This window comes from Triticum aestivum, chromosome 3A (assembly GCF_018294505.1).
Source record: "Triticum aestivum cultivar Chinese Spring chromosome 3A, IWGSC CS RefSeq v2.1, whole genome shotgun sequence".
NCBI classification, from domain to species: Eukaryota; Viridiplantae; Streptophyta; class Magnoliopsida; order Poales; family Poaceae; genus Triticum; species Triticum aestivum.
The window spans coordinates 277,994,584-278,004,558 of record NC_057800.1 but is presented as its reverse complement, the minus strand read 5'-3'; positions in this window follow the sequence as shown (position 1 = coordinate 278,004,558).

Here is a 9,975-nt window from a genome sequence, read left to right as displayed (position 1 = left end):
GCCCAAAATCACGTGTTGAATCTCGGATTCCGCGTTGACCCCGACCCACCGGACGACCGACACTTTACCGGACGCCCGGAGCCCCAGGAATCACTGGATGGCCGGTACTTATCGGAAATCCGACACCCCGATCCCGAGCTGAAATCACGGAGTTCCGACCATTTTCGGACGTCTGACGACCGAACATCCGACACTTCTCGGACGTCCGACACCTATAAAAACCGACTTCGGCTGATTCTTGTTTTGGCCATAATTAATTCATCCGAATTCCGGTTTTGACGTTCTTTAGCTCGTTTTGAAGCTATTGACACCCCCCTTCCCACAAAAATACTTCCAACATCATTTGACTCCATCAAATGTTTGCAACTTTGGCATCTTTGCCTAGGGCTTCCGCCACATCACACGCATAACCACCAAAGCCTTCCGTAACCTAACCCGTTTTATTCACCATAGCATTAGTGGTTGCTTGAGTAGAGATTCGAGTCTCCTAAGGTGTTTCGGCTACTTAGGGACGGTTGCTTCTTCATCAACCACCACCACACCTTCCGCATAACCTTGCCCATCTTTCCACTTCTGCATTGCCAAGTGCAAAACCACCACCGCATCCCGCGACCACCATTTGACATTTGAGATTTTGAGTCTGTGGTTTTTCCGTTTCCTAAGGTGTTTCGGCTAATTAGGAATGGTTCAACCTCGAGAACACCACCACTCATCATTGCCACGAGGTCGTCGTCGTACATCATGGACGGTAACCTCGACGACACCATTGTATATTCCCCTTGCAATTGCATTGATAACCCCTATCCCATTTTGCGTCACTTGCCTATCGATACTAGCCATTTGAGTATTGCTGGCAACGTTACTTGTGCACATTAGTGATCATTTATCTACACCTGCCATTGCTTACATACCATATCATATCGGTATCATATCATCTCTTGTGTCACAAGATTGTTCCCGCATATACACAATTGCTATCTTGGTTTGTGCATTTCGCATTGTGGCCATAAAATTAAGCTTCTAAGCAAAGAAAAAGAGAGCAAAGAAGCTTGTCAGCAAGAGCCATAGCATCGTATCATAGTGCACTACAGTATATCATATGGTATCATACTCGATCATCTTGGATCATCTTGTGCTAAAGCACCGGAACATACATACATAGCATACTTGGGATAGAAAGTTTATCCATTTTGCATCTTATAGGTTGTGCACAAGTGTCATATCCGCCTATTGAGCAATCATGCCAGCGTCTCTCTTGAGTTGTGCAACATGAGCGTTTTCCGTGGATTCCACATTTTGTGCTCATTCCTTGGTTGCACGACCCCATTTATCTATCTGTGTGTGTTTCGATGTGCCATTCATTGCTATTGGTCTACTTGTTTCACTTGCGAATCTGTGAATCTCTTTCAACATTATTGACTCTTGCTAACATTTTACATCACATTTTTGTGCCACTATCCTCACCAAGCTACTCCATAAGCTTTACTTGATAGGTGTGAGTGAACAAGTCCGGTACCAATTCCACTATTCTTTCATTTCACATTGAGTGAAACGGGATACATCCTCAACTTTGGGAAAAGGTAACTTAGTATTGTTTATCTCATTTCCTACTCACCCTCACTTGAGTCTTGTGATGGATAGGCAAGGCATTTCACCTTCGGTGTACAACAAAAACGACGAGTTCGATGCCACGAAAAACTCCACCGATGCAAAGATGCATTTTCAAATGGAGGAGATCAAAGCCCTCATCAAGTCCTACAAGCAATCTTCCTCATCTTCGAGAAGATGCTCAAGAGCACATCCTTTCGAGCTACCATCTCCGCCAAGATCACACCGGCATCGACACCATCACCAACAAGAACATGAAGGTCAAGAGCTCAACACCAACAACTGCTCAACGACTTCACCACCCCCTTGGCATCTTCGCCAATCGATTTCAAGGCATCTTCGCTTACGGACATACAACATATTCACCAACAGGAACCTCAAGGCTATGCTCAAGAGAAACTCCCCAAGCTCAAGTCCGCGACTTCACGAGCTACTATGACCTCGACACCGACCACGAGATTCCTTTCTATGGGACTCTAGAACCCGAGGAGTATCTTGAGTGGGAGCACTTGATGGACAACTACCTCAAGCTACATCAAGTTCGTCCCGAAGATCAAGTGAAGTGCGCCACAAGGAACTTCCACGACTACGTGTACACACGGTGGCTTCACACACATTTGGAGAGCTATGACATGAGTTGGCCCAAGACGAAGAGAGCTTTGCGGCGAGAGTTCGTGCCACAACCTACATGGAACAACTCCTACGCCAATTGGAGAGTACCATCCAAGGATCCAAGTCCATCGACGCATACTTCAAGGAGATGAAGATTTCCTTGCGACGAGCCAGCGTGGACGACCCCATTTCTATGAAGTTCTACTTCATGATGGGATTGAACAACGACATCTCCAATACTATCTTCCTCGAGAACTACAAGTCTCTCGACGACAACTACATTGGTGCTCTCAAGGCGAAACAAGAACTCATGAAGGCCAAGGCTTCTCCACCCCAAGCTCACTTCGCGACAACCAAGCTCCATGAGAACGAGCATGAGGATAGTATCACTAAGATGTCCAAGCCCGACGAGCTCCAAGACAATGGTCCCAAGTTCGACTTCACTGCCATCCCTCGTTGTGGCATTGATGCTGCCAAGTCCACTTCGTCTCTTTTTCAAGACGGTGCAGCGACGACTACAACTATGGATCCAATCAAGCAACAAGCTTTGGAGGCAAGCGGCACGGTGACGAGCAAGGATGATGCTTCCATCTTAGGAGGTGAGAGTGATGATGTGCCATCTTTGGCCTTCATCCACGGCGATGACGATGGGATGATTGAGTATCTCACCTCAACCACGGCGACATATGATGACTTGAGTGACTTGTGCCACCATATTGAGAGTGATAGTGACTCCCCATATATGATGTTGTAGGATCGAAAGTATGTCTAGAGGGGGGGGGTGATTAGACTACTTGACCAAATAAAAATCTAGCCTTTTCCCAATTTTAAGTCTTGGCAGATTTTAGCAACTTAGCACTAGTCAAGTAAACAACCTACACATGCAAGTCTAAGAGTATAGCAGCGGAATGTAAAACATTGCACATGAAGGTAAAGGGAGGAGTTTGGAGGGAGCAAACACAATATAGACACGGAGATTTTTGGCATGGTTCCGATAGGTGGTGCTATCGTACATCCACGTTGATGGAGACTCCACGAAGGGTAACGGTTGCACGAGTCCACGAAGGGCTCCACCCACAAAGGGTCCACGAAGAAGCAACCTTGTCTATCCCACCATGGCCATCGCCCACGAAGGACTTGCCTCACTAGGATAGATCTTCACGAAGTAGGCGATCTCCTTGCCCGTACAAACTCCTTGGTTCAACTCCACAATCTTGATGGAGGCTCCCAAGTGACACCTAACCAATCTAGGAGACACCACTCTCCAAAAGGTAATAGATGGCGTGTTGATGATGAACTCCTTGCTCTTGTGCTTCAAATGATAGTCTCCCCAACACTCAACTCTCTCTCAAAGGATTGGATTTGGTGGAAAGATGATCTGAGTGGAAAGCAACTTGGGGAAGGCTAGAGATCAAGATTTATGTGGATGGAATGGAATATCTTGACCTCAACACAAGTGTAGGTGGTTCTCTCTCTCAGAAAATGTATGATGGAAGTGTAGGCATGTTCTGATGGCTCTCTCTCCACGAATGAAGAGTGGGTGGAGGGTTATATATAGCCTCCACACAAAATCTAACCATTACACACAATTTACCAAACTCGGTGGGACCGAATCAAAAAACTCGGTCAGACCGAATCAAAAAACTCGGTCAGACCGATTTAGTTCAAAATGTGAATGTTAGGATTGTCGGTGGGACCGACATGTCAACTAGGTGGGACCGATTTCATTAGGGTTAGGGCATAATGTAAGCTCGATGAGACCGATTACACAAACTCGGTAGGACCGTTTTTGGTAATAAGCAAACAGCGAGTTGGCTAGGCAAACTCGGTGGGACCAATTCGCTCATCTCGGTTGGACTGAAACGTTACGAAGGGGAAACCGAGAGTTTGCATTGCGAACTCGGTGGGACCGATCGATCATCTCGGTTAGACCAAAATGTTACGAAGGGAAATAGAGAGTTTGCAATCCCATCTAGGTGACACCGAGATCCCTATCGGTGGGACCGAAGTGGCTAGGGTTTTGTGGCAGTGGCTATGTCAACTGAACTCGGTGGTGCAGGATGGAAAGTTTCGGTGGGGCCGAGTTTGACTTTTGGTTTGGGACATATGTGGATATGAGAAAGTGGTTGAGGATTTTGGAGCATATCACTAAGCATTTTGAGCAAGTAACCCATTAAGCAACACCTCATCCCCTTTTAATAGTATTAGCTTTTCCTATGGACTCAACGTGATATTGGATCACTAAAAGGTAAAATGTAGAGTCTTGAGCTTTAGGCTTGAGCCAATCTTTTGTCCTTAGCATTTTGAGGGGTCCACATTTCTAATCCATGCCATGCCAATCATTGAGCTTTCCTGAAATATTTATCTTGAGATAGTATTAGCTCAATGAGCTATATGTTGTTAGGAATTACCAAGACCACCCAGGGATAGTTGCACTTTCAATCTCCCCCTTTTTGGTAATTGATGACAACATATAGATCCAAGCTTCGATAAATGATTATAAGATTGAAATATATCGTCGCTTTGAGAAGTATGTGATAAGTAAGAGCTCCCCCTAAATTTGTGCATTATTTAGAATTTGCTTTTGAATGCAAATGCACAATCGATTAGGATTATGGGTCACTCTTCCATGTCACATACATCTTGGTGGAGCGCTCAAAATGATATAAATTAAAAGCATGCACTCATCACCAAGAAATGTGAATCATCATATAGAGATATAAAAAGATAGTATCATCCAAGCAAGCATTAAAGTAGCATATGATCAATCACATGATCACACAAATATCTCACACAAGGACATAAAGTATCTCACACATGCATACAATAAAAAGTTCAACCAAAAGGCAAAGAAGAAAAACACTCTCACAAAGCCTATGATCTATACATATTTCTCCCCCTTTGGCAACAAGTTACCAAAAAGTTCAAATATGCATAGTGCTATGCGTCTCTTAGGCTAGGTCTCCGGGAGGTGGTGTAGAGAGAACTCCAAGGACAAAGACATCCGTTGATCTAGTTGGAGCTAGTGGAGTGGCTGCTGGAGGTGGTACTGAGGCTGTGGCTGCTGGTGCTGACGTTGTTGCTCTCGTATCAGGTACATGCACTGCAGCAGACCTTTGTCCTCTAGGCACTCGCTGAAATGCATCAGTAGTTTCCTTCCCTCTCTTCTCTTTTGCTTCCTCCTGGAGTTGCTCAACTGCTGTTTGAATCTCAGTTATCTTTAGATCAAGATCATAAAATTTAGTTTCTACGATCCTCTCCAAGCTCTCCTGGTTTTGAGTCAGGGTGGCCAAGCCCTTCTCAATCCTCAGTGTAGACTGGATCAGATATGCAAGTTGATCTTGCTTGCTCTTCAGGAAAACTTGAGATGCCTCTTCAACAGTTGGCAGCTTGGCAGCTTTCTCACCTTTGCTTTGGCTCTCTTCTCCTGTGCTTGAGCTGATGATGGTTCCTCCTCATTCATCACTACAGTGTTGTCTTCAAAATCAGGATATAAGGGTAGATGCTCCTTATCCAACTGAATGTGTGGAGCATACCCACAACTTCTCTTCTGGTCAGCGGCAGTCCTCTTGATTGTCTCTACAATCAGACTCATGACCTTGAACTTCTGAGGGACATCAAAAAGCTGTAGCAGGTTGATAGAATGTTCTCTGATCATCTTGTGATCTCCTGACTTGGGTAGCAATGTGTGCCTAAGGATCCAGTTGATGGTAGGCAGACCAGACAACAAGAAATGTACTGATCCAAGCTTGTGAGTCTCCAAAGCTTTATCTCGGATCTCCTTGTACATGTTTGCCATAGTGTTGTGGTCTTTCTTCTTCTTGGCATACACATCCAAGTCATCCTCATGTTCCTCTGGGGCATTTATCAGCTTGGCCCATTCTTCAACAGTGGACTAGTACCTAGTACCTTCTGACATCCAAATGATCTTCCCATCTGGGTAAAAGTGAGCAGTGGAGTAAAATGATACGTCCATTTTGCATCATGCTTTTATGTCGATATTTATTGCATTATGGGCTGTATTACACATTATGTCACAATACTTATGCCTATTCTCTCTTATTTTACAAGGTTTACATGAAGAGGGAGAATGCCGGCAGCTGGAATTATGGGCTGGAAAAGGAGCAAATATTAGATACCTATTCTGCACAACTCCAAAGTCCTGAAACTTCATGGGAGAAAGTTTCAGAATATATAAAAAATATTGGGCGAAAGAAGTACCAGAGGGGGGGCATCCACTATCCACGAGGGTGGGGGGCGCGCCCTACACCCTGGGCGCTCCCCCTGCCTCATGGGCCCCCTAGCAGCCCCCTGATGCCCATCTTCTGCTATATGAGGTCTTTTGTGGAGGAAAAAATCATAAGCTAGATCACGGGACGAAACTCCACCGCCACGAGGTGGAACCAATCTAGGGCTCCAGCGGAGCTGTTTTGCCGGGGAAACTTCCATCCGGGAGGGGGAAATCATCACCATCGTCATCACCATCGTTCCTCTCATCGGGAGGGGGCAATATCCAACAACATCTTCACTAGAATCATCTCATATCAAACCCTAGTTCATCTCTTGTATCCAATCTTTGTCCCAAAGCCTCAGATTGGTACCTATGGGTTGCTAGTAGTGTTGATTACTCTTTGTAGTTGATGCTAGTTGGTTTATTCGGTGGAAGATCATATGTTCAGATCCTTTATGCATATTAATATCCCTCTGATTATGCACATGAATATAATTTGTGAGTAGTTACGTTTGTTCCTGAGGACATGGGAGAAGTCTTGCTATAAGTAGTCATGTGAATTTGGTATTCGTTCGCTATTTTGAAGAGATGTATGTTGTCTTTCCTCTACTGGTGTCATGTGAATGTCGACTGCATGACACTTCACCATTGTTTGGGCCTAGAGGAAGGCATTGGGAAGTAATAAGTAGATGATGGGTTGCTAGAGTGACAGAAGCTTAAACCCTAGTTTATGCATTGCTTCGTAAGGGGCTGATTTGGATCCATATGTTTCATGCTATGGTTAGGTTTACCTTAATACTTCTATTGTAGTTGCGGATGCTTGCAATAGGGGTTAATCATAAGTGGGATGCTTGTCCAAGGAAGGGCAGTACCCAAGCACCGGTCCACCCACATATCAAATTATCAAAGTACCGAACGCGAATCATATGAACGTGATGAAAACTACCTTGATGATAATTCCCATGTGTCCTCAGGAGCGCTTTCCTTTATATAAGAGTTTGTCTAGGCTTGTCCTTTGCTACAAAAAGGATTGGGCCATCTTTCTACACCTTATTTACTTTTATTACTTCTTACCCGTTACAAACTACCTTATCACAAAACTATTTGTTACCGATAATTTCAGTGCTTGCAGAGAATACCTTACTGAAAATTGCTTATCATTTCCTTGTGCTCCTCATTGGGTTCGACACTCTTACTTATCGAAAGGACTATGATAGATCCCCTATACTTGTGGGTCATCTAGACTCTTTTCTGGCGCCGTTGCCGGGGAGTGAAGCGCCTTTGGTAGGCGGAATTTGGTAAGGAAATTTACTGTCACTTGCTACTATGGAACATAATCCTTTGAGGAGCTTGTTCAGGGTATCTTCACCCCAACCAGTAGAGCAAAGAGTTTCTCCTCAACCTACTGAACCTACTAAAAATGTTTACTTTGAAGTTCCTTCAGGTATGATAGAGAAACTGCTAGCTAATCCTTTCACAGGTGATGGAACATTACATCCCGATTTGCACCTAATCTATGTGAATGAAGTTTGTGGATTATTTAAGCTTGCAGGTATGCCCAAGGAAGTTATCAAGAAGAAGGTATTCCCTTTATCTTTGAAGGGAAAGGCATTGACATGGTTTAGGCTATGTGATGATATGGGATCATGAAACTACAACCGATTGAAATTGGAATTTCATCAGAAGTTTTACCCTATGCATCTTGTTCATCGTGATCGTAATTATATATATAATTTTTGGCCTCGCGAAGGAGAAAGCATCGCTCAAGCTTGGGGGAGGCTTAAGTCAATGTTATATTCATGCCCCAATCATGAGCTCTCAAGAGAAATTATTATTCAAAATTTTATGCTCGGCTTTTTCTCGATAATCGCTCCATGCTCGATACTTCTTGTACTGGCTCTTTTATGATGAAGACTATTGAATTCAAATGGGATTTATTGGAAAGAATTAAACGCAACTCTGAAGATTGGGATCTCGACGAAGGTAAGGAGTCAGGTATAACACCTAAGTTTGATTGTGTTAAATCTTTTATGGATACCGATGCTTTCCGTGAATTTAGCACTAAATATGGACTTGACTCTGAGATAGTAGCTTCTTTCTGTGAATCCTTTGCTACTCATGTTGATCTCCCTAAGGAGAAGTGGTTTAAATATAATCCTCCCATTGAAGTAAAAGTAGTTGCACCTATTAAAGTTGAAGAAAAGACTATCACTTATAATGATCCTGTTGTTCCTACTACTTATATTGAGAAACCACCTTTCCCTGTTAGAATAAAGGATCATGCTAAAGCTTCAACTGTAGTTCGTAAGAGTAATAATAGAACACCTACACCCTCTGAGCAAATTAAAGTTGAACCTAGTGTTGCTATGGTTAAAGATCTCTTGCCTGATAATATTGATGGGCATGTTATTTACTTCTATGATGAAGCTGCTAGAATTGCTAGACCCGATACTAAAAATAAACATAGACCTGTTGTAGGCATGCCTGTTATTTCTGTTAAGATAGGAGATCATTGCTATCATGGCTTATGTGATATGGGTGCTAGTGCAAGTGAAATACCTCATTCCTTATATAAAGAAATTATGCATGATATTGCACCTGCTGAGATAGAGGAAATTGATGTTACTATTAAACTTGCCAATAGAGACACTATTTCACCAGTTGGGATTGTTAGAGATGTTGAAGTCTTGTGTGGGAAAGTTAAATATCCTGCTGATTTTCTTGTTCTTGGTTCCCCACAAGATGACTTTTTTCCCATTATATTTGGTAGACCCTTCTTGAATACTGTTAATGCTAAGATAGATTGCAAAAAGGATGTTGTTACTATTGGTTTGGGGGATATGTCTCATGAGTTTAATTTTGCTAATTTCGTAGACAACCCCATGATAAAGAATTGCCTAGTAAAGATGAAATTATCGGTCTTGCTTCTATTACCATGCCTCCTAATGATCCTTTAGAGCAATATTTGCTAGACCATGAAAATGATATGTTTATGAATGAAAGAAGGGAAATAGATGAAGTATTCTTTAAACAGGGGCCTATTTTGAAACACAACCTACCTGTTGAAATTCTAGGGGATCCTCCTCCACCCAAGGGTGACCCCATGTTTGAGCTTAAACCTTTACATGATACTCTTAAATATGCTTATCTTGATGAGAAAGAGATATATCCTGTTATTATTAGTGCTAACCTTTCAGAGCATGAAGAAAAGAAATTATTGAAAACTCTGAAGAAGCACCATGCTGCTATTGGATATACTCTTGATGATCTTAAGGGCATTAGTCCCACTCTATGCCAGCAAAAAATAAAATTGGAGAAAGACGCGAAACCGGTTGTTGATCACCAACGACGGTTAAATCCTAAGATGAAAGAAGTGGTAAGAAAAGAAATACTAAAGCTTCTGGAGGCAGGTATAATTTATCCCGTTGCTGATAGTCAGTGGGTAAGTCCTGTCCATTGTGTCCCTAAGAAGGGAGGTATTACTGTTGTTCCTAATGATAAAGATGAATTGATCCCACAAAGAA